Below are 25,363 nucleotides of genomic sequence, written 5' to 3'. Positions count from 1 at the left end.
ATTTCTGTCTCTGCATGGTTGTGTGTTTACAATTCACCGCTGCTGTCTGCGCACAGAGGCATGATGTGTGTACACACACACAGACACAGACACAGACGCTATAGACACTAGGGTTGGGCGGTATCCAAATTTTGACACCGTCAAACAGCCTCCACATTTTACCCCAGTGTACATGAATACCGTGCCGTGCGCCTCCCCCCCTCCGACGGTCAAATAAATTACAGGCAAAGACAAGTGCGCTGCAGCTCATAGATGCCACAAGTGCGCAACAATTTGCCATCACTTCTCCCGGACTTGGCTTGAACTTCCATTGAGAGAGAGAGGGGTGTCTCTGCAGAGCCCCATCAAAACAGCACATATACAACAGCACATACCGCGCACGTCTAATTTTAATTCAGCTGCTGTAGCCTACAATTCGCGGCAGGTAAAACGCATTATAAACTGCCTGAAACATGACAAGCAATCTTTTTCAGTTAATATAGTTTTTATATATCTCAGCTCTGGCTCGTCCTCTAAAGCCAGCAGTGCTCTTCTAAGGGACCCGGTCACAGGTGCGACTATATCTCTCTCTCTCTCTCTCTCTCTCTCTCTCTCTCCTCCGCGCTGTCATGTCATGTTCATAAACTTTATCAAACATCTCCAAAAGTAAAATATATTATACTACTGAAGTGAAACTGAAGATTCAACCACACAAGGCATCAAATAAAATATGTTTAGTATTTGATCCTCATCTTGTATATAAGTACATTGCTTTTTTTTTATTGACGGTATTAAAAATGACACCGTTGCTACCTGTGTGCCCCGCTGGTATACCTTAATACCGCCCAACCCTAATAAACACAGACACGTGTACGCACATACTCCCACCGTCAGACAGAGAACGACATGCTGGTTTGATAGACTGAACTCTATGACTATACATCCCACTTACTTGTAGTTCCTAGGATTCATAAAAGTAGACGAGCCTTTAGCTACCAGGCACCGCTACTATGGAACCAGTTACCAATATACAGTAGCTAATCTACAGTTAGCCTTAGACCTAGTGTGTAGGGCTGGTAGGTATAGTTACAGTTGCCTCAGCCACAGGTATAACAGGTGTCATAGGGCTGATAAAATCTTAACTTTTAGCACAGCTATGCTGCTATAGGCCTACGTTGTTGGGGGGCACAAAAGACTGGCACTCTCCCCGAACAGCTGGCTCTACAGGCAAAACGGTTTGGTGTTGAGGTTGAAGAGTGACACCGTCAGAACCCAAACCATTTTTCCTTCAAACTGGTGGCAAAATTATCTCAGCCAGATGGGAGGTGCAGAAGCAGGAATAAGAAAGAAAGAAAGAGGGTGAAGAACGAACCTGTAAAGTTAGCACCACTTACATAAGTAGCTACCCAAGCTAACCTTTCCCTCCCGATTTAACACATTCTAAATAATAAATGCAGTACTTTCGGTGGTCAACACCACTACTCAAAAGCATAACTGACACAAATAGCGGCTGGAAATATACTTCTGTGGGGTTTATTTTGATATTTACCATAAAACTAGAAAAGGGCATTTCCTGAAGAAAATGCAAGTTTGATTGCTGCAGCTGAAGCATTGCTTTGAATGCTGAGAATCAGAGCAATTCAGAGCTTTGTATGCCTCTGTGTGTCAGCCTGTCACCATGGTAACAGCAGAGGAGACCTCAAAAACCACTCCAAATTTGAGAGCCTGGCATGCGGAAACAATTCGGAATTAGAAAATTCTGAATACAAGTTATCTAAGTTATCTAATAAGCGTTTTAAGACTAAAATGGAGTCTGTAGTGTGAAATTTGTAGGAGGAGATACATTTGGCAGATGACCCTCGTTGAAGGGCTCTCTCATAGACTTCAATGTTAAAAGTGCCGCAGAAATTGCTTAATATTTGAAAAACTATGTTTTTTGAAAGAAACTTGATGTTGACCCGGAATGTCCTCTGTGAGATTGACATTTCGATAGTTGAATGGCTGAAATTGGTCAATGTATGCTGAAGATACGCTGCCAAATAACTTCCAGAAGAATGAAGAAGAGGGTGAATAACAAGAGTTTTGCAACGGCAATCAAACTAATAAGCTAATTAAACGAGTTGATCTCTGCCGGCTAAACAATCTCTGTTGCTAGCAGTTATAATTTGTGCCTTTATAGCACAGATTATCGGATGGACACTACTTTTCATGATGCATTGTGGGATACATTAAGGGCCCTATATGGGGTCTATAATATCTCACTAAGAATTCGGACAGCACTACAAAATGGCGAAGGCACTATACAGGGCCCTATAGTAATAAGGGAGTGATTTGTAACACAGCCAACCAATGGCTCTGGTTCTACCGCCCCAGAGTGGCTCTATGCGGCACCAATAACACAGGGCTGCCCACGGATGTGCCTGAATTTAAATCGGCGAGGATTTTGGCCGATGCCGATATATTTATAATAATAATAATAAAAAACCTCTGAACAAATACCTGAAATCATTTGACACATTTGTAGCTAAACTCATGAAGTCAGTATCTTCCTGTTAGAAACACTATATGTATATGTATATATTTAATAACAGAGCCGTTGTTGTTCCGTGACATTGTCATGTTTACATACCTATTCTGTGTAGCTTTATCTCAGGCTTCAGGATGATATCCAGCAGTTACGCTGTCCAGCTCTTCCTCGTACTGGACGATAGTTTGTTCAAACACTCCCAATATTTCAGCAGCAGCAGCAGTTAGCCGCTCGCTGATAAAACAAAACCTCTCAGAAACTGAACAGCAGCCATTCAGATGTAATAAAACACTCACAGCGAAACACTTCTGTTGAAGTAACGACCATTACTACTTCTGCTTCTTCTGCTGTAGCTGTGCTCGTCTTTGTTTTCCCTCTTCCCCCTCCTTCCTTCTCTTCTTCTTCTTCACTTTATTGGCGGTTAGCAGCCAACTTGCAATGTGCTTTACCGCCACCTACCGGACTGGAGTGTGAACAGTAGATTCGACTTTTTAGGGCCCGAGCACCAAATGGTGCAAGAGCCCTATTGAAACCCTTAGGATTATTTTTTTTTTTTCCCCCCTGAGATCACATTTTTGGGGGCCTTAACATGCCCAAAAACTCACCAAACTTGGTAGAAAAATTCATTCCCCCGAAAAATTTTGAAATTTGCTGACTTTTGAAATGCACATAGAAAAATGGCTCTATAGCGCCCCCAACGCGCCCAAAACTCTTACAAAAGTATTACGGTGTGGGGGGCGTGGCCTCAAAGTTGACCATTCGCCATTACAAAGGAACTCACTGTATTTTTTGCCCTAACGCGTAGCCCCTCTGGCCAGTTTGACACAGGATTATGAAAATTGGCACACATATGTATCACCTCAAGACGTACAAAAAAGTCTCTTGGACCCCCCCTCCAAACCCAACAGGAAGTCCGCCATTTGAAAGTTTGTGGCCATTTTTGGCGATGTGTGACCCTGCTGCAAAACTTTTCACGCCTCGCATACTTCATCGGATTGAGCTGAAAGTCACCGTGTCCACTCAGGACAACATAGGGAATAGACGCATTCCAAAACTCTTACAAAAGTCTGACGGTGTGGCCGGGGCGTGGCCTCAAAGTTTGACCATTTCAGAGGAAACAGGAAGTTGCTATAACTTCTTCGTTTTCTGTCCGATCTGTACGAAATGTCACATGTATGATCAGAGTCTGACCCTAAACACATCTATACAACAATATTGAGGCTTTGATAGAGCGCCACCTACTGGCTACACAAAATGTTGTGTTTTCATAGGTTTTTCTGCATGCCCCTGTGGCCTGTTTTGGGGAGGCTCATGAAAATTGGCACACATGTGTATCACCCCAAGATGCACAAAAAAGTCTCTTGGACCCCCCCTCCAAACCCAACAGGAAGTCCGCCATTTTGAAATTTCTGTTAATTTTTGGCAATTTGTGACCCTGCTGCAAAACTTTTCACACCTCGCATACTTCATCCAATCAAGCTGAAAATCACTGTGTCAACTCAGGACACCATAGGGAATAGACGCATTCCAAAACTCTCACAAAAGTATTACGGTGTGGTGGGGGCGTGGCCTCAAAGTTGACCATTCGTCATTACAAAGGAACTCCCTGTATTTTTTGCCCTAACGCGTAGCTCCGCTGGCCAGTTTGACACAGGATCATTAAAATTAGCACACATGTGTATCACCCCAAGACGCACAAAAAAGTCTCTTGGACCTCCCCTCCAAACCCAACAGGAAGTCCACCATTTTGATTTTTTTTGTAATTTTTGGCAATTTCTGACCCTGCTATAAAACGTTTAACGCCTCGCATACTTCATGCAATTGAGCTGTAATTCACTGTGTCCACTCAGGACACCATAGGGAATAGACGCATTCCAACACTCTTTCAAAAGTATTACCGTGTGGCGGGGGTGTGGCCTCAAAGTTGACCATTCGCCATTACAAAGGAATTCACTGTGTTTTATGCAGTACTACCCATATACTTCATGCAATGTGGACAAAATCTTACAGTACTGCTATGGACCTGAGTCTGAACAGATATATATGCTAATAGGATGACACGATCATAGCGCCACCTACTGGTAACAGGAAAGTTTGGTTGTAAACATGTGTTTGTTGTATATCTGTGGAAATGAGAGGAGGAGAGCATAGGACAGGAGAGTATAGGAGACGAGAGCATAGGAGAGAAGACAGCGATAGCCCCGCGGATCGCAAGGTGCGCGAGGGACACAGAAATAAGAATAACCATGAGATATACAGCTGAGACATGTACAGTGCTGTATTTGCATCCTACATCATGGATATCATGAAATGAAAAAAAAGCTAACAACTCCAATAGGAGTATTATACTGCTGGTTATAATGTTGCACAAGAGGAACTGTGCTGTTTCATAAAAATAATACTAATACAAAGTGTAATAATACAGTAGAAATCTAAAATACAGGTGTTGGAAAAAGAACACAGCAGCAGTCCTCAGTGATACTCTGGTTTGTTGCAGTGCTTCTTTATAATGGTCTTTAATTCTGATTTGATCAATGATATCTCTAAATCAATCGCCTGTGTTTTTATTGCATTCTTAGCCAACATGTCTGCCTTTTGATTTCCTTCCACATCTACGTGGGCAGGAACCCAAAGCAAAGATCCCTCTGCACTGAAAAAGAGAGTTGTTGGATCAAATAACTAATTATGTCCAATTTAATTAACATTTTTGTGCTTCTTGTTACGCAACAAAAAAACAACTAAGTAATTTCAATAGAACACTGTTGAATCACCAATCTGATACCTATACCTGACACTAGGTGGCAGTACTTGACTGTGTGACATGCACAGTTCTCCTTTGATGACATACAAAAAAGTGAACTTGGTGAGTAAATGTAATTATATTTACATATTTTTGTGTTTTAAAATGTATACTTGTTAAAGTAACAGTTGCATTCCCTGTTAGTTTGTATCATTTATCAGTTATGAGATTTATTGATTTGCACCATCAGTGAGAAGGGCTGTTAGGGTGTGTATATATAGAATAGAATAGAATAGAATATACTTTATTAATCCCTTTGGGAAGGTCCCTCGGGGAAATTTGGGTACCAGCAGCAATACAACACTCAGTCAGTCAGAGCAAGAGTTAAATAGAATAAAATAAAGTGCAGTAAAAAATAAAAGATACAAATAAAAGATAAGAGGAATTATTTACAAACATTGCACAGCAGCATAGATGGTACAGATGGATTATTGCACATATAAATTATTGCACGTGTGTTGTATCAGGCGGGCTGTGCTCCTCCCTCCTTCTCCCCCTCCTGCCAAAAGCAGAGTTGTAAAGTTTGATGGATCGGGGGACAAAGGAGTCTCTGAGTCTGTTGGTCCTGCTCTTGGGGAGGAGCAGCCTGTGACTGTTCAGGCTCCTCTGAGCACTGATGACAGTGTGCAGAGGATGACTGGCATCGTCCACAGAGCCGGCCCGCCTGACAAGTCTGTCCAGCCTGTTAGCACATCTTTTGTTTATGTTACCCCCCCAGACGGCTCTGGCCCTTCTTGTACAGGTGATCTGTGCAGCATGTCCAGTCCAGCTTGTTGTCCAGCCACAACCCGAGGTACTTGTAGTTGCCTACAATCTCCACCTCGTCGTCCCTGATGGTCACTGGACGTGGCTGTGGGCTGGACTTCCCGAAGTCGATGACCAGCTCCTTAGTCTTTGAGGTGTTAAGCTGGAGATGGTTCACCTGACTCCAGGTGACAAAGTCGCTGACTACACTTCTGTACTCATCCTCTCCATCATCCCTGATACAGCCCACGATGGCTGTGTCATCTGCAAACTTCTGGATGTGACACAGTTCTGAGTTGTAGCAGAAGTCTGAGGCGTAAAGGGTGAAGAGGAGGGGGGCCAGCACCATCCCCTGGGGAGCTCCGGTGCTGCTGATGACAGTGTCTGATGTGGTGTCCTTTAGCCTGACGTACTGGTATATGGAAAGAGCTTGAGAGGAACAGGATTGTATACAATAATTGTATCCTTAGTAACAAGCTGTAATGTGTTAATCTGCATTTTTCTCATCTTCCTTTTTTGTATACCGACCTTGTCTGCAATATAAGGGTCATCAATGGCTCCAGACTCTTGATTAACCCCCACAAACCCAAATATATAAGAACAATGGAAAAAAACCTTTAGGTGTTATTACCATTTCAGTAACTTTTTGGGGGGAATATTGCTCACATTGAGCACATGTAAAGGACCAGTAGGAGTTTATTTGTAGTCTTTGCTGCTCATAAAGCCTCTTAATATTAGTCTAAATTCATATTTGGATAAACATCATTTTTTATAAAAATATTTTATGGAATTAAATGGTATTTACAAACACTGAAATCAGACTGTATTTACAAATCCTGTAAAAACCGAACAAAAGCTTTTGTAACATTTATAGCCTCATTTAATTGTGATAAAGGCAGATTCACAGTTTTAAGAATCCACACATTCCAGAGGTCAAGCAATGCTGTCTGGCAGACCTATTGTTCAATCTACTATCATGCTATGAAGCTGTACATGCCCAACTACCTGAACATTATTATTATTAACTGAATTACACAGAGGGGGAAACTGATACCAAAAGAATGTGTTTATTTACACTATATACACACTGATATACACTGCAGCAAAGATGCTGCGCTGGTGGCAGGATGCTGCAGTGAAGCAGATGCCGGGCTGGCCTCAAGATTCAGAGAAGAGATGGGGGTCTGTCTCCCCCAAACACCAGCTGCCTTTTAAACCTGGCCATGCCTGCTGTATTGGCTGGCAGGGTAAAGCTGTGCAGGTTGTCCCCTGCAGCCACGGTCAAGAGAGAATGTCCTGCTGAAGCACCTTGGTCTCCCGAGGCCGACTCTGCTTGTTGTACCTGGGAAAAAAAGAAAACAACAAAACGGTAGGTTTTAAAGAAGCTATATATTCCACAAATACAGCTGACATAGTACACATACTTCATGATTTACTCACCGTCATGCCAGCATTGCTGTGTTCACCTCAGGCAGCTGGACGGTGGTCTCAGCCATCACACAGGCTTTGTTGATAACACACTGGTGTATGCTGATGAAGAGTCTCAGTCATCCAGGTCATATTCATAGAGATGATTGAAGCAAGGCATCTGGACTTGTAGAGTTTTCTTGAATGGAGTCGAACGGGTCTGGCTGCCCTTGGGACCTGACGAAACACCTGGAAAAATAAGGCAGTGTAAAATATAGCAATAAAAGATAAGTGTACATGCTAGTTTGAAAAATAATGACCAGATATTACAGCTGTCTTATAATTCACAATTATAAAGCCTGCAGTGATGCAAGATCAAAATAACCTTACATTGGATCTAGCGGTTAGGGTTAAAATCAGTTGGAAAAAACCTTACATCAGATGCAGACACAGTAGCAGATGCATCTGTGGTGAGTGGAGAGGCCCCAGCAGAGGAATCGCCTGGGCAAGCACGACCAGAAGGGGACGCAGGAGCAGGAGACTTGCCTGTGGTGAGTGGAGGAGCATCCAGCAAGGGGACAATGAAGTCCTCAAACTCCTCTGGCTCCAGCAAAGCGTAGCCCTCATCCTCAGCCACAGCCACGCTGGTGTCTGTCTCCATGGCATCCAGTGTGCACTTGTAGTCTTCCAGCGCCCTGCCTGTCTGGTCATATAGATACTCCACCCCATAAGCTCTCCTGAAAATCACACATACACAGAAACAAACACATCAAATCATATGTCATGTACAAATATATGAAATCACTTACATACAAATGAGTTTTTCCAGACATTAGGAAACTGTACCAGTGTATTCCCTTGGTGGTGTGTAGTCCACCAGCTTCAGGATCCAGGTCTGTCAGTAAATAGTCCTAAAAGAACAACAATAGAAGAACAAGGAGGCCAAGCATAATGTTTCTCAGAACACTGGCCTAACATAATAGGTTATTGATTGTTGTTTAAACAACTGTTAATAACAACTGTAAATATATGTGTTTGCTGTATTATCATATAATTAAATTAAGAGATCATCATTTTAACAACACAAAAACATTATTTTACTACAATTACATTATCATAGGATATTGAAAACCAATACAGTGATGCTATGACACAGTAATACTACACTACACTACAGTAATAAAAGTCCATTGAAAGTTACGCTAACTGAAGACAAAGAGAGAGCTAACTAAAGCTAACAATAACACAAGGCTTATCTGTAGCTGGTTAGCCAAGCAACTTAGCCGCCGATGCTAACGCTGTAAATGGAAATGTTTGCTAAAACAAACTGAATATAGCGTTCTCCCAGTCAAATGCTTTATAGGTTTAAACAACACAGAGCCCAGTCTATGATCAATTATTATTGAAAAAAAAATTACAAATATTATTTTCTTTGTTGTTGAATCCATCCATTATCTGAACCTACTCTGTCCTACAGTGTTGCCCTTGCAGCAATCACACCGATCAGAGGTCGATGTATCGAAACCATCCTCTGCTAACGAGCACATCTTTAGGTTTCTGTCAAGTTTTATGCCGTCCTCTTCTAAGAAACACAATCACTTTTTGACAAACTGCCAGAAGCTGCAGGAGGATCCTGGAAGTACAGGTCAAGTATATCATCACCATGCTGACTCACATACAATGTGGCTGAGCACTTGGCTGAAATCCTGACACCACGGGTGGGAGACACACTACATCACTTCAAGCTGGAAAAACCTTCCTTTAACAGAGGTGGTGGACTCAGACATCATCTTTATACAACATACCTACTTCACCTACTTCCAGCGCTGGTGGAGACCGGCTGCTGCTTGCAACGGCTCCTGCTTACTGTCTCTTTTTTTCCTACTTTTTGCTATTCTTCACTTTTATTTTTGTACAAAACTTCTCTCTACACACTTGTAGAGTATAGTACTGTGTCCCTGCAGTTTTTTTATCAGGATTCTCGCCGTTTTTCTGCTTTTTCAACAACTTCCAGAGCAACAATGCATGCGGCTCGTGTTGTTTACAGTAGGGAACAGCTGATTGCGCTGCGTAGCGCTGTAGTGTTCCCCAGGGACAGACACCAAATACCCCCGGAACTGGTTCGGAAGACCCGCCGTGGTTGCAGTGCCGGGAAGAAACGTCGGGATAAGAAGAGATGCTTCAGACCGGCTCTCCCCACCGTCACTATGGGAAATGTGAGATCTCTTCCCAATAAGATGGATGAGCTAGCGGCACTAACTCGCCATCAGCGTGCGTACATGGAGAGCAGCGTCCTTCTGTTTTCCGAGACCTGGCTCACACAGAACATCCCGGATTCTACTCTTCTGCTGGAAAACTTTCATCTGCTGCGGGCGGACAGAACATGGGACAGCGGTAAGGGAAAAGGAGGGGGGCTGGCTGTGTATGTGAACGTGAGGTGGTGCAAACTGGGACACTGCACTATTAAAGAACAACTGTGCAACAGGGACATCGAACTGTTAGCAGTTAGCATGAGGCCTTTCTATCGACCACGGGAGTTCTCACATGTGATTGTAACAGTGGTGTACGTCCCTCCCTCTGCTAACACGGACACAGCTTGTGACACCCTGCTCGCAGTCACCAGCAGGCTGCAGACACAGCACCCACAGGCCCTCTTCCTCATCTCTGGAGACTTTAACCACGCGTCTCCCTCATCTGTTCTGCCCACATTCACTCAGTACGTCACTTGCCCCACTAGAGACAATAGAACACTGGACTTGCTTTATGCCAACACCAAGGAGGCATATTTTGCATCCCCCCTCCCTCCCCTGGGAAGAGCTGACCATAACATAGTCCATCTGCAGACTGTGTACACTCCTGTTGTGCACAGGCAACCGGCGGTCTCACGCAGAATGAAGAGATGGACCGAGGAGAGTGAGGCTGCTCTCATGGACTGCTTCAACACCACTGTGTGGACAGAGCTTTATGACCCACATGGGGAGGACATCAACACAATAACAGACTGCATAACGGACTATATTAACTTCTGCGTTGAGAACACTCTTCCTTCCAAGAAGGTACAGTGTTTCTCCAACAACAAGCCGTGGATTAACCCTGAAATTAAAGCTCTCCTGAAGGAGAAGAAGAGAGCTTTCAGGTCAGGGAGCAAGGATGAGCTGAGGGCTGCACAGAGGGAGCTGAGGAGGAAGATCAGAGAGGGAAAAGCCAGCTACAGGAAGAAGATGGAGGAGCAGCTGCAGCAGCAGAACGTCAGCGGGGTGAGGAGAAGCCTGAAAACCATCTCTGGCTACAACACACCCCACTCACAGGCTGAGGGGGATCAGAAGTGGGTCAATGACCTAAACCTACACTTCAATAGGTTTGATGTAGCACCCACTCCTCCCCCCTTGCAGTCGCACCTCTACTCTCTGACTCCTGGCCTTTGTTCCTCTCCCACAGCCCCCCACACTCTTAGCTTATCACAACATCAAACCACTTCACACTGTTAGGTGAAAGATTTATTTTGTATGATGTTGTTATGTGGTGTGGGTCCACATATCTAGAAGTGTGTCCCTAACATGAAGTTTTCATTTCTGTATGCATATTACTGTAATGTGTTTTATAAGTACTTATGTGTTAAGTAAGTTTTACAGAAGATCAAAGGAAGACAGGTATACTGAATGTATTGAGAAGTGTGTAATTTCACTTTTGTAATTCATTTACTCTGTTAGCTGTTGTCTGCTCTTTGGAGACAGCTCTGGTTGATATCAAGCTAAGGTTGTAAATCCAGATCTTGACAGAAAGGATGTGTTCACCTCCATGACCCATTTTACGACCCACCCTTCCTGTGAGTTTGTTTTCCTGGTCACTTTCAGATTTGACCCACAGCTTATGAGATGTTAGGACTTAAAGTGAACTTACATGGGGGAAGAGGTGTAAGCTTTTATGGGGCGTCATAAAGTCACTCATATGGTACAGTGATCATTCTCCTGGAGAACTTATCTTTTTACTTTTTTTAGGTTTACGACTGACAAAAGGGGACCCCCTGCTATTTCTTTCTGTTTTATCCTGACTCTCAGGTTTAACCATTACCAAATAAGGTAAACTAAATATTAGTTGAGCTGACCCCATTGGTGCAGAGTTAGGGAAGGACATGATTTTATGGAATCTCAAGATAGGATAAAAGGTGTTTACAAGAATGGCATGTTCTCTGGCTGTGAGGCCAGGCAACCACAGAGATCTCTGTTTGTGTGACCCAGAATTTGCTTCTTTACTGTTAGAATAAATTGTAATTTTGAGACCAGATATTGTCAACTTCTTCTTAATCAAAGAACTGGGGAAGATGAATGAAAGGATCCAGAAGATTTTTATGTCCCCTAACAACACCCACACAGAGACATTCATCCCCCACCCCCACCGCTGTCCTTCACAGCAGCTCAGGTGAGAACAGAACTCAGGAAGACAAAGACAAGGAAAGCAGCTGGACCAGATGCCATTAGCTCCAGGCTCCTTAAGTCCTGTGCAGACCAACTGTGTGGAGTTATGGAGCATGTCTTCAATCTGAGCCTCAAGCTGGGGGTGGTACCACAGCTCTGGAAGACCTCCTGTGTGGTACCAGTGCCTAAAACACAGCACCCCAAAGACCTCAGCAGCTACAGACCAGTGGATCTGACATCCCACCTCATGAAGACACTGGAGAGACTGGTCCTAAGACACCTCCGCTCCACAGTGGGCTCCTCCATGGATCCGCTGCAGTTTGCCTACAGGCCTAATGTTGGAGTGGAGGATGCTGTCACCTTCCTGCTACACCGAGCTCTTTCTCACCTGGAGAAGCCCGGCAGCACTGTGAGAATCACCTTCTTTGATTTTTCCAGTGCTTTCAACACCATCCAGCCGGCCATCCTGAAGGACAAACTGGAGTCGGACCTACACGTCGGACTTCAGACACAACACTGACGGCTGTGTGCTGCAGAAGTTCTCTGATGACACTGTGATTGTTGGTCTCATCAGTGATGACGACGACGCGGAGTACAGAGGACTGACACAGAACTTTGTGGACTGGTGTCAGCGAAACCACCTCCTGATCAATGCAGGGAAAACCAAGGAGATGGTGGTGGACTTTCGCAGACGACACTCAGCCCCCCCCCCCCACCGGTGAACATCCAGGGAATGGACATTGAGCAGGTGGACTCTTACAAGTACCTGGGTGTTCACCTCAACAACAAACTGGACTGGACTCACAACACAGACGACTGTACAGGAAGGGCCAGTGCAGGCACTACCTGCTGAGGAGACTGCGGTCTTTTGGAGTGAAAGGGGCACTCCTGAAGACTTTTTATGACTCTGTGGTGGCATCGGTCATCATGTACGGTGTGGTCTGCTGGAACAGCAGCATCACTAAGAGGGAGAGGAAGAAGCTGGACAGAGTCATCAGGAGGTCCAGCTCTGTCCTGGGCTGCTCTCTGGACTCAGTGCAGGAGGTGGGTGATAGGTCCTGGCAAAACTGACATCCATGCTGGACAATGAGTCCCACCCCCTGCAGGACACCCTGTCAGCACTGCAGAGCAGCTTCAGTGGGAGACTGCTCCACCCTCGGTGTGTGAAGGAGAGATACAGAAGGTCTTTCCTTCCTGCTGCTGTCAGACTCTATAATAAACACTTCTGATAGGAGCAATACTTACACACCACAGTGTGCTTTTATTTACTGTTATTTATTTAGTTGCACTATGTACAGTTTATAAACCACTTCTACCTCCACTCACCTGTGCAATAACTGTTAATATGCAAACTGTTTTTTGATTGAGTCTATTTTATAATGTATATATCTTTTTGTTAACTTATCCCTTGCTGTCTGTATGCCGTTGCAAAAATGCAATTTCCCCATTGTGGGACTAATAAAGGTTTCTTAATCTTAATCTTAATAATACAATGCAGCTTCCATCCATTCCCAGGAAGTTTCACTCCAAGTCACATGTTCACAGCAAGAACAATGGGCTGTCCACCAGTCCCCCTCCTGTAATCTCAGACCCCGCTTACACATACACAGTATTTTGAAAAACGGGGACTTTTCCCTTCGTTCCTGCCTTTCATTTGCACATAACTGGAGTTTTTGCCTCTGAAAACGAATCTTTCCAAAAAACTCCGGCAAAAATTGGAGATTTTGGAAAACGGCGTATTCGCGTTTCAATGTGAACTGACAAAAACGGCAGTCTGCGCGTCAGTTGGTGCGACCTTTTTTTGTGTAGTACGGCTGCCAGAGTAGGCTGTAGTCTAGTAATGGAAGCATTCCGGGTAGCGTTTGCATTCCTGTTGGTGTCAGCACTTTTTACATGTTTGCATTTGCAAAATACAGCTCCTCTTACTGTGTAGAGGAGCAGAGACATGTTGGGTCTCCAGGCTCAGCAACTTTGGAACAGCTTCTGACTCAAAGAGCCAGACTGCGATGAGGCTTCAGATTGGCTTGCACGGCTTTCTCCTTCTTCCTACACTGCCATTCACAGGCTCGCGTAGTCGTGATCACTCTTGGGGGCGTATTTATGCGTGGTAATGTAAACGGAAACTTTTTTGAAAACGATGATGTGTGCACGATGTTGTTTTGGAAAACGGAGGGAAGGAAATATTCGTTTTTCAAAATACCCGGCTATGTGTAAACGGGGTCTCATAGTCGTTAGCCAGTCGTTGGACACACCACACACAGCCAGTCAGACCGATACTAGTAAGTATGAGGTAATTAGAGCCATTGTTTTATGAGTTCCACACAGACCCACCCACTGAGGTCCTCCACAACATAAAACGCAGCATCCATCATTTAGCCCATTTGCAGGAGGTTCTTGAAAGCACAGATCAAATAACCTTTAGGTCAAGTCACGAGAAGATACTTTGGCCAAACTGTGCTCTTGTCAACTGCACAGCTGTTGTTGGTTGTCCTGATTTAAATTCCTGTGAAGAAATGGTGATAAGAAAAACCACACGTAGCTCCGATGCTAAGAAAGACAAACTCTGCGATGGCCGGGAATCGAACCCGGGTCAACTGCTTGGAAGGCAGCTATGCTCACCACTATACCACCATCGCTTTGCATTTACGTGGTCATTTGAGACTACAAGCCATCCCTTCACTGTCTGTTCTATGCTGTACATGATTAGGAACGTGCTCTACAACTAGCAGACCAACTGCTTCCTCTCTGTTCTGCCACCTTTGTGTGCGCGTCTCCCGCTGATTACCTGCCCTGCCCTAACGTGCTTCACCTGTGTCTGATTGTCTCCCCTGACCTTGCGTGACCCCAGTGAATGGTAAAGACAGGCTCTGCGGCCTTAACATGACTTGTCTCTGTGTGTGTGTTTGTGCGTGTGTGTGTGTACATACGTGTGTACAGGTATGTTCAGCACAGAGTTAGGTCAGGCAGTGCTGTGTGTCTTCACCTGTTTGACCCGGACTTGCAGGACTGGAAACATGGCCTGACCACCTGTGGGAATTTCTGCCCACTGCAGCAGCTCTCTGCTTATTTATATTAACTCTGACTGTGACAGTGATTCACGCATGACACAGATCTATGCATGATACAGATCTGTGCATTGCACAGATGTATGCATGCATATCATGACGACATCACACCACAGTAAGGACACTGTTTGAGGTCACGACTCTGACATCACATTAAATAATGTCATCAAGATCATCTTATACGTGTCATGAAGGAACCTGACTGAGAAAAGGAAATAGGATATTGTGACTCACATGCACGCACACAACCATGCATACATTCACACGTGCACACAGGTCTCGGTTAAGACCCTACAGGTAAGCACGGACAGGGAATGGTAAAGACAGGCACTGCGGCCTTGACAAGATTTGTCTGTGTGTGTGCAAGGTGTGTGCCCAGGTAAAGTGCGGCCTCCCCGGTGAGCTGCCAGCTGTCCCTCCCTTCTGGTCCTCCGGCAGACTACCAGGGGCCCCAGAAATACAAACAAACAAACACGAACAAAGCATAAACTCCTGGCCCCCTTCTCAGCAGCACCAGGGGCGTGACGCTGCATTTACAGTACCAGGGGCACGAGGATTTTCCCAGTGCGGTTTGCTTGGTTTAGCCTGGGGAGGGGTGCTTAAGTGCGGGTGAACAGGTTGTAGCGGTGCGCAAGGTTGTGGTAGGGTTAGATGCAGGAAAGATGACAGGTATCAGTTAACTAACAGGTTACATCTTTAAACAGGAAGCGATGTCACAGGGACACTGGGCTGTGACGACTTAAGCGAGACACAGGCTGAGAATGAGGAAGAGGAGTTGTTCTCAGCTCTCAGTTATCTCTATCTCTGTGTTTTTATGTGCAGATGACTGCGACAAAAGCCATGCGCCCAACGTGGGGCTCGAACCCACGACCCTGAGATTAAGAGTCTCATGCTCTACCGACTGAGCTAGCCGGGCAAGGCGAAGTGCAGAAACCTTGGAGGTGACGGTCACATGACCATTCAGAGAGCGACCGTGATAACCCCTACACTACAGAAACGCACATCCTAATTGCTTTAGAAAATATGTTCAGACTGCAGGTCTTAATGCCCAAATCGGATTTTTTGGTGAAATCCGTTTTTTTTCTTGCCGTTTACAAAATAATATGCCACTGCTACCACTCTCCTGTGACACGGTTACCATTGTAACCTATAGATACACAAGGTTGCTATGGTAACCTAAATTGACACAAGGTTGCCAGGGTAACCTACGGAATATAGAATACTGTGATCAAAGTCAGAATATGATGAAATTCGGAATTCTGAGGTCAAAGTCAGTATTCCGAGATGAAAACAGAATTTCAAAGTCAAAGTCATTATTTTGAGATGAAAGCCACAAGTATGAACAAACAATGAGTAACCACCGGGAGTACATCATTAATTAATTATTTTAATGTATGAGTTATGTTTAATAAATAAATGCTTTTCTTATGATGGATTAAGTACTTATTCATGGTTAATTAGGACTTAAAAAGATGTAGCTATTATAAAGTGCATTCATCCCATTTTTTTATTTATACCATCTAACTATGTAGCTCTGTTGTTGTAAGTTCTTTTTGTGAAAGATTATTTTTTTCCTTTGTTGTTGAAACCATCCATCCATCCATTATCTGAACCTGCTCTGTCCTGCAGTGCTGCCCTTGCAGCAACCACACTGATCAGTTACAGCTGTTTCTAATGTTGCATGTGAGGTGAATGTGACAACCTCTACACTCCGGCCATGGGGGCCGGAGCCTATCCCAGCTATCTACCGCTGAGAGGCAGGGTACACCCTGGACAGGTCACCAGCGGGTGTGGCCTCATGCTTTATGAATGTGTCGTCATTAAAAAAGGTCCGCGCATCTTTGAGCGTCCCTGGGTGGGCTCGAACGACCTACCTTTCGGTTAACAGCCGAACGCGCTGGCCGATTGCGCCAAAGCTGGGGAACAATAGTCTGTCATGGGGGGGGAAGAAAGGAAAGAAGGGGGGAAGAAGGGGGAAGAAGGGGGAAGAGGGAAAAAGAAGGAAAAAGAAGGAAAAAATGAGGAAAAAGAAGGAAGAAGAGGAGAAAAATGAGAAAAAACGTGAGAGAAGGGAAGAGATGATTTTTATTTGGACATAAATGATTTTAAACCCGTTTTTCATTTTTATATTAATTTATGCTTCGACCCCAAGGTTCCCGGTTCGAGTCCCACAAACGCCAAATGTTAATGCATTAGATTTGGACTGATTTAAAAAAATGTGTAACTGGACATCACTTTAACACCGATTTTGCCGATTTATTAACCTTACGTTACTAATATATTGATATTTTTATGTCTGCATTTGTGGTGTGTGGTGAGATCCATCATCGCCCTCTACACGCCCACACAACAGCATTAAGCAAAGACTTCTCATGTACACAGCACTTAACAGACTCTAATCTCAACACAAAAACACACAGAAAACAATACATTACTCACTTTACCAAACTTTATTTATAGATGTCACAAGCATTTTACAGAGTAATAAATTATTATTTACAATTATTTACAAAAATAGGTCTGGCACAGTGCTGAGAGTATTTGTCCGAGTCCGGGTTATCTATGCCTCTCTCATATTATTTTTTTTGTTTCATGTTCTCCAGCCACTGCTCTTTTGGGACAGTCTCTACTTTCGGGCAGTAGACTGTCCCCTTGTACTGGCTGTGCCCCGTTTCTGCTGTTCTGTACTGTCCACACTTCTTACACGTGTTGTGCAAGCTGGGGAACAATAGTCTGTCATGGGGGGGGAAGAAAGGAAAGAAGGGGGGAAGAAGGGGGAAGAAGGGGGAAGAGGGAAAAAGAAGGAAAAAGAAGGAAGAAGAGGAGAAAAATGAGAAAAAACGTGAGAGAAGGGAAGAGATGATTTTTATTTGGACATAAATGATTTTAAACCTGTTTTTCATTTTTATATTAATTTATGCTTCGACCCCAAGGTTCCCGGTTCGAGTCCCACAAACGCCAAATGTTAATGCATTAGATTTGGACTGATTTAAAAAAATGTGTAACTGGACATCACTTTAACACCGATTTTGCCGATTTATTAACCTTACGTTACTAATATATTGATATTTTTATGTCTGCATTTGTGGTGTGTGGTGAGATCCATCATCGCCCTCTACACGCCCACACAACAGCATTAAGCAAAGACTTCTCATGTACACAGCATTTAACAGACTCTAATCTCAACACAAAAACACACAGAAAACAATACATTACTCACTTTACCAAACTTTATTTATAGATGTCACAAGCATTTTACAGAGTAATAAATTATTATTTACAATTATTTACAAAAATAGGTCTGGCACAGTGCTGAGAGTATTTGTCCGAGTCCGGGTTATCTATGCCTCTCTCATACACTCAAAAAAATCATTTGTTGGGGGAACATAAAAAAATTATGGAAAGTATTTCCATCCAATTATAACACGCTAATTTAGCAAGAAATTGTTTTGTTGTGCGACATAAACATAAATATGCTGGGTCAACATAATGCGTTTGTGTTACTGTGACTTAATTACAAGGGGTAAATCCAACATAACTTTTAAAGGTTATTTCAACTTAATTAGAATGGGTTTATCCATCATAACTTTTATGTTAGTTCAACATGTTTGATTAAAGTGTGGGTGACCCAATTTAATCGGGTAGGTACAACTATATTTAAAATGATCACTCAGCAATACATATTCTTGCCAAATTAGCATGTTATAATAGAATATAATTATACATATTATGTTCACCCAACAAATGTTTTTTTTGAGTACACGTGTTTGTCCTAAGTCAGGTCCATTGTGGCTTCTACAGGATCAGCTACAAGTTGTTCATTACAAATTAGATTAGAAGAATTAGTTGCCTTGAATTATTTATTTCTTTTTTTTTTTAGTACACATATGAACTGGGCCGAGTCTCTGCTAAGACCTTGTAACATGTAACATGACCTTGTAACAAATTGTCATCTAGACATTCTTTTAACATGAAAAAGAAATTACATGCTGGGCTAGTGGGCCTTGTGAACTTGCATGCACTTGTAGTCAGTCTGTGATCAGATGATACATATATGTATATACATATGCTCCCGTTTGAACATAAAAAAATGTTTCCATACAAAGTCCAAGCAGTCAAAACGTGAAAATGATAAGCGTCAGTGCAAAAACAGTGGCATAATGAGGATGCCTGTTCAAGTCCAAATTAAAGAGTGTGCACATTTTCAAAAATTATTGAGCAAAAAAATCTTAAGAGCAATAAAAACAAACAGAAAATAAACAACTGGTAATGTAACATTTTACATCCATGGGCATGTAATGTAACTGTATGCAACAGTTAAAATATTAACATGCAAGTAGGGTTTTTAGCACCTGCAGTTTCTTAGACAATCTCTGTCCAACAAGCCCCATGATGAGCTTCTGCAGAGCTTCAAAAGTGTATTTCCACTCTGGAGGGTAGCTGAGATTGAGCGCATAAACTAAAGCGACCAGCATTGCATTTGCCACTGGCACATTACCAAGGTTGTTGAGGACTTCTACCCCCTCCAAAATGATGATAACATCCTCTGGACCATCATCAAGGTCTGCACCTTCTCTGCGAATCACAAATACACCAAAGACCGTCTCCATTTCAGCTTGACCGTTGTCAACATCACAGTCCTGAAAAAAGAAAAAATATAAGTAAATGAACACAACAATATCATACAGATTAAAAAATGGGGCACATTGCTAATACAAAGCAGCCATTTAATCCACATAATGTGTGATCTATGAGATCTAGATAATTAAAGGTAAATTACATACCAGGCGTTCTTTCACCACTTTGTCCGGCTCTTCATTCAGGTAGACCTCTTTTCACATCAATGCTGTCAGTCTGAGCATTTGGCCCGCACGATGTATGCCAGGAAACAAAAACATGAGAAGAACAATTTTAAACAACAGGGAGACTAAATGTGATGTGACGTTACTTCTACTCTTCTCCCCATTATATTTCCGTTTAAAATGTCAACATTACAGTGATGTGTTTGGCAGTGTGTCCCCTTTGTTTTACCTGTGTCATTGGTATCAGGATACTTTTTATCTTTCTTCCCTGAGCACCACCCTTCTTGCCAAAGACCTGGAGCAGTTTTGATGAGTAACCATCCAGCTCGGAAAAGAACTTTGGCAGCAAACCAACCTCCTGAACTCAGCACATAACTTGATAATGGGTACAGAGAAATATCAATGCGTTAATTTAACAATTATAGTTTCCCACCAAATCTTGGAAAAAATAGTTTGGAAACATTTTTTTGGGTGCTACACATTAGCTGCATTGCTAATCCACAGAAGCACAATACTTATAAATTATGTCTTGTGGCAAAGGTGAAAAAAAGGCTTGAAACAATATGATACAAGAGCAAAGAAATCACCACAAAAAAATAATTCCAAACTGTTTTTGAATTGAACAACTCTAATCATTTACCTCATGCACACGGAAGAGAGCTGGCCATCTGGTTTTAAAAACTGCAATCATGGGTGCATCTTGAATAACTTCTTGCCTTCTATGAGCAAAGGTCTTGGTCATCATTGCTGCCACTGTGTCCTCATTGTTCCTTTTCGTATAGCTTCCAACATAAGAGTCTCCCTTATCTTTTCAAGCGTCTCAGCTGATTCACCTGATGGGTAGGAGGGGCAGTAATTCACCTCAGCTTAATAAAAAGGGTAGTTCCTTGAGAAACTCATCCATTTTTGTGGCTGGCACATGAGCAAAATGCTCAAGTTTGAATAAAGCTGTAGCTAAATTTTGCTGAATTGTGTCAGGTAGAGTCTTACTTAAATCCACATCTTCACTTGGAAATGCACTGTTTATTTCCATTGCAGAATAATCCAAACTAAGTAAGGTGAGTGACCCAACAAACTTCGTCATGAATTTCTGTGATGACGAGAGAGAGAGAGAGAGAGAGAGCAAGTAAATGTTAAATATATGTATTGCATGTTCAAATACACCAATGACATGGTGACAGTATGAAAAAAAGAAAATGAGCTTCATTGGCCCTCAACACTAACATGCCAAAAAAGAAAACACACAGTGCCTCAAAAATAAAGTTTTAAATGATTCATTACAGAGGAATTAAAGTCTTTGCATATTGTTGGCACCTTTATTTAGGTATGATGACAAAAATTAACATGGGTCGATGAAACTTGTTTAAAATACAATCCACAAAAATAAAGCACGTTTTTTCACAGCACAACTCTGGGATAGTGAAGAATACACAAGCCCACAAGAGATTTGAAACTGTGTAGATCACAGCAAAATTATTCCAAACCCAGCATCGTATAAGTGTAAACTAGCAGGTTAAGCCGTAAATGTACAGGAGATGTATTGTCTAGTATTTCATTAAGATAACTAACATCACAGCTCTGACAAGAATGCAGCACTGTGCTGTGAACTTCACCATGTCCTTAGTGGATGTGAAATACAGTGGCTGATATAGGTCATTCTAGTAGGCCCGCGCATTTGTAACAATTACCTTGTGTGTCAGAATGTTGAAGAAAATGGGTGCCGCCACCCCGACAAAGGAAAAAAACCGTTACAGTGCAGGGACGTTTAATAAAAAATGGAAATGCTGACACAATTACACGTCAATGTCGGACTGGCAGCCTGTAACCAAACAAAATCCCGGATTTTGAAATTCCGCCTGGCCATATTTATAGGTCTCAAAAAGAAGACATGTCCGGCCAAAAGAGGACATCTGTTCACCGTAACTACGAAAACATTCGGCAACGAAATTAATCGCTCAAAATCATAAAGCTGACAGATAATAAGTTGACATTAATGTTTCTGTGCAGTGGTTTATTTTCAACTTACCGCCTTCCACGAGTGTACGCCTTCCTTCCTCTTCCATGTGCTGCCAGTCTGTCTTCTTCTGCAACCTCGCCAGTTTGTACATGCACTCCCTGCTCGCACACTACTGCCACCTTCTGTTCTGGAGTTGTACATGCGATTTGCTCTCTTACCCCAAAAGCATTAGGTTCTGTCAGCATGACTGAATTTAGCAAACGTAAAGTTATTGCACATCATGCTAAAATAGCATAACTTAATCATGCTCAACCACAAAACATAACTATATATGGTAGAAGCTACATGTTATAATTTGATTAATTTAGCAGACACACAATCCGGCTTTTTTGAGTGTATTATTTTTTTTGTTTCATGTTCTCCAGCCACTGCTCTTTTGGGACAGTCTCTACTTTCGGGCAGTAGACTGTCCCCTTGTACTGGCTGTGCCCCGTTTCTGCTGTTCTGTACTGTCCACACTTCTTACACGTGTTGTGCAGTACTTTACGCTGCAGTGTACGTGCAGGAGCAGCAGGAGTCACAGGGGCAGGAGGAGGACAGGCTGCGAAGGGGTTGACACCCAGGGCCTGTGGGGCAGCAATGATCACAGGCACCTGAGACCTCACTGGAGCCAGCATCACCAGCTGAGGGGCAAAGGAAGGGGATGGAGCAGGGAAGAGCTGGCGCTGGAAACGTGGCCTATCGGCCACAGGAGTTGCAGCAGCAGGTACCTTCCTCTTTACCTTTGCTGTGCCCACAGTGCTGCTAGGCAGGTGGTACTGATGAGCTGGGCCAGGGTGGGGGGGTGCAGATGCTGGGGGCACATTTGCATGGGGCAGAGGGTCAGCTGCCACAGACAAACGACTGGGGAGGTCCAGCACCTGCATCAGTACCATACTGTCCTGCCTCTTCACCCTCTTGTTGTGCCACTGCACCAGAGTAGTGTGGTTAATGTCCACCAGCTGCATACTAGTCTGCTGCATGACAGCCCCATTACACAGAATAAGCTGCCTTACTTTACGGTAATCCTCCAAGATGAGGTCCCATCTGGAAAATGTGCTTGTCCCCCTTTTCTTGGGACTACGGTGGATAGCACAGAGCCTAATGAAAATAATTTCCACTAGACGACAGCAATCTGGCCACTGAGCCAGTGGTGCAGTAGTGGTGAGCGCTTGTCGCTTCAAACTCTCCACCCCGGGTGTAAAGTCCTGCCTCTTCTTTGGTGACCTAAACCTGCCTGTATTCAGCCTGCTCTGGTGCCTGGCAGCAAACACCACCCTTTGCTTGCCGTAGTCCAGAAGGTTCTGCCACGACGCAACAATGGTGCTGACCTGAGAGAGAGCAGAATGACAACACAGGCACATGAGAAAAGAAAATATAAGCGTGGACATGTATGACAGGCGCAGAAGCACACACAAACATCTGACCTGCTGACTGGTGAGGGCTAGAGAGGACTGCTTCCTCAGCTCCACCAGATACTCTGCCAAGCTGTCAACTCTGTCTATGCCTGGCACACCAGCATCAACCACAGCCTGGGGGAAAACAGAGATGAGAAATATAAGAACCCAGAAAGCACAAATCACACAATAATATTTCTTAATAGCAACTAATGTTACTACAAATAAATGTGCTTTAACATACCCAGATGCTGAGGATACACCAGGCTGTGGCATGGAGGTGGTGGTAGCCTCCTCCTCACAGAGGATGAGGACTGGTGGTCCTCCTAGCCACCAAGCTGGGCTTTAATGCAGCAGAGTGCACCCCACCAAAGGGAGATTTAGTGAACAGGAGAGAGAGGAGCAGGACACTGAGTGGCAGGCTGGTAAAGCAACATTACATGATGTAACAGACACAGCATTTGATGTTATCTGTGTGTATTGAAGCAACGGTCACTCATTAAACTGCATGATGCTATATAATAATGTCCATAGTAAGTAACAGGCTAACACTTTACCTTCTCATAGAGGTCATGCCACCTCTGCTGCCTAGGAGCTGGCCTGCAGCCTCCAGCAGGGCAAACACCTGAGCTGGCAGCCTGCTCATCCACTCATCTTCTCCCATAGCCGTGTGGTTATTGCTCATCTAAAGACACTGACAACAATAAAAAACGCTGAGCATGCAATAATGAACAACGCGCTGTGACGCCGCTGCACTAAATAAACAGTTAATATGCGAATACATACGCGTCCACAGCGATCGTGTAATATAAAGAACACGTGCTCCTGGTTTTCAAATAATGTACGGAAGCGCTGAACTGAATTATGTTTTCTTTATGTCACTGTAACGTGACAGCGTCTTATCACGTTATAACAAGCTAGCGGCTCATCGCGTCCTGTCATGCTATAACGGGATGAGCCGCTGTTTTACAACGTGACAGCGTCTTATCACGTTATAACGATACAAGACGCTATTGTAAACCGCACGTTTGCAGTATTTACTTACTTTTTAGACGCGTCGAATCCTTCGTCGTAGACGACCGACTGACTGGAAGCGGTTGCTATGGACTCGCTACGTCATCCAATGTAGAATGGAAATGCGCGCCGCCATTGGCGCTGTCGAGCGTCGTCGCGCCGCGCGATTGGATGAAATCCAATCTTACATTGGACGGCGGCGTACGCGATAGGCCGAGGAGATTGGAATTGGACAGACTGTCGTGAGCCAGGTAGCGCCACAGAGACCTCGTGTCCGCCTGATGATGATACACTTGACCTGTACTTCCAGCATGAGCCTGTACCTGTACTTCCCGCATGCACCGAAAACCATGGTGCGACCGAGCACCCTGATGGATACAGCAGAGTGGCGCAGCGGAAGCGTGCTGGGCCCATAACCCAGAGGTCGATGGATCGAAACCATCCTCTGCTAACGAGCACATCTTTAGTTTTCTGTCAACTTTTATGCCGTCCTCTTCTAAGAAGCACAATCACTTTTTGACAAACTGCCAGAAGCTGCAGGAGGATCCTGGAAGTGCAGGTCAAGTATATCATCGCCACGCTTACTCACATACAATGTGGCTGAAATCCTGACACCACGGGTGGGAGACACACTACATCACTTCAAGCTGGAAAAACCTTCCCTTAACAGAGGTGGTGGACTCAGACATCATCTTTCTACAACATACAATGCAGCTTCCATCCATTCCCAGGAAGTTTCACTCCAAGTCACATGTTCACAGCAAGAACAATAGGCTGTCCACCAGTCCCCCTCCTGTAATCTCAGACCCCGTTTACACATACACAGTGTTTTTAAAAAAACGGAGACTTTTCCCTTCGTTCCTGCCTTTCATTTGCACATAACTGGAGTTTTTGCCTCTGAAAACAAATCTTTCCAAAAAACTCCGGCAAAAATTGGAGATTTTGGAAAACGGCGTATTCGCGTTTCAATGTGAACTGACAAAAACGGCAGTCTGCGCGTCAGTTGGTGCGACCTTTTTTTGTGTAGTACGGCTGCCAGAGTAGGCTGTAGTCTAGTAATGGAAGCATTCCGGGTAGCGTTTGCATTCCTGTTGGTGTCAGCACTTTTTACATGTTTGCATTTGCAAAATACAGCTCCTCTTACTGTGTAGAGGAGCAGAGACATGTTGGGTCTCCAGGCTCAGCAACTTTGGAACAGCTTCTGACTCAAAGAGCCA

The 25,363-nt window shown here is 43.8% G+C and overlaps 1 long non-coding RNA gene and 2 other non-coding genes across 3 annotated transcripts; all 3 read right to left on the bottom strand.

The window, feature by feature from the left end:
* Positions 1-14,436: 14,436 nt before the first annotated feature.
* Positions 14,437-14,508, bottom strand: trnag-ucc (transfer RNA glycine (anticodon UCC)). The gene has a single exon. It is a non-coding gene; the product is annotated as a tRNA-Gly (tRNA).
* A 1,272-nt stretch (positions 14,509-15,780) lies between these two features.
* trnak-cuu (transfer RNA lysine (anticodon CUU)) lies at positions 15,781-15,853 on the bottom strand. The gene has a single exon. It is a non-coding gene; the product is annotated as a tRNA-Lys (tRNA).
* A 3,514-nt stretch (positions 15,854-19,367) lies between these two features.
* Positions 19,368-21,881, bottom strand: LOC114429325 (uncharacterized). The gene is made up of 6 exons (XR_003669675.1): positions 21,766-21,881; positions 20,730-20,829; positions 20,380-20,572; positions 19,969-20,114; positions 19,722-19,791; positions 19,368-19,577 (listed from the first exon to the last, which is right to left on the bottom strand). It is a non-coding gene; the product is annotated as an uncharacterized LOC114429325 (long non-coding RNA).
* Between the last annotated feature and the right edge of the window lie 3,482 nt (positions 21,882-25,363).

This window comes from Parambassis ranga, unplaced genomic scaffold, assembly GCF_900634625.1.
Source record: "Parambassis ranga unplaced genomic scaffold, fParRan2.1 scaffold_107_arrow_ctg1, whole genome shotgun sequence".
In the NCBI taxonomy this organism is placed as follows: domain Eukaryota; kingdom Metazoa; phylum Chordata; class Actinopteri; family Ambassidae; genus Parambassis; species Parambassis ranga.
The sequence above is the reverse complement of the archived record's forward strand: the minus strand, read 5'-3'. Positions and strand labels throughout refer to the sequence as shown.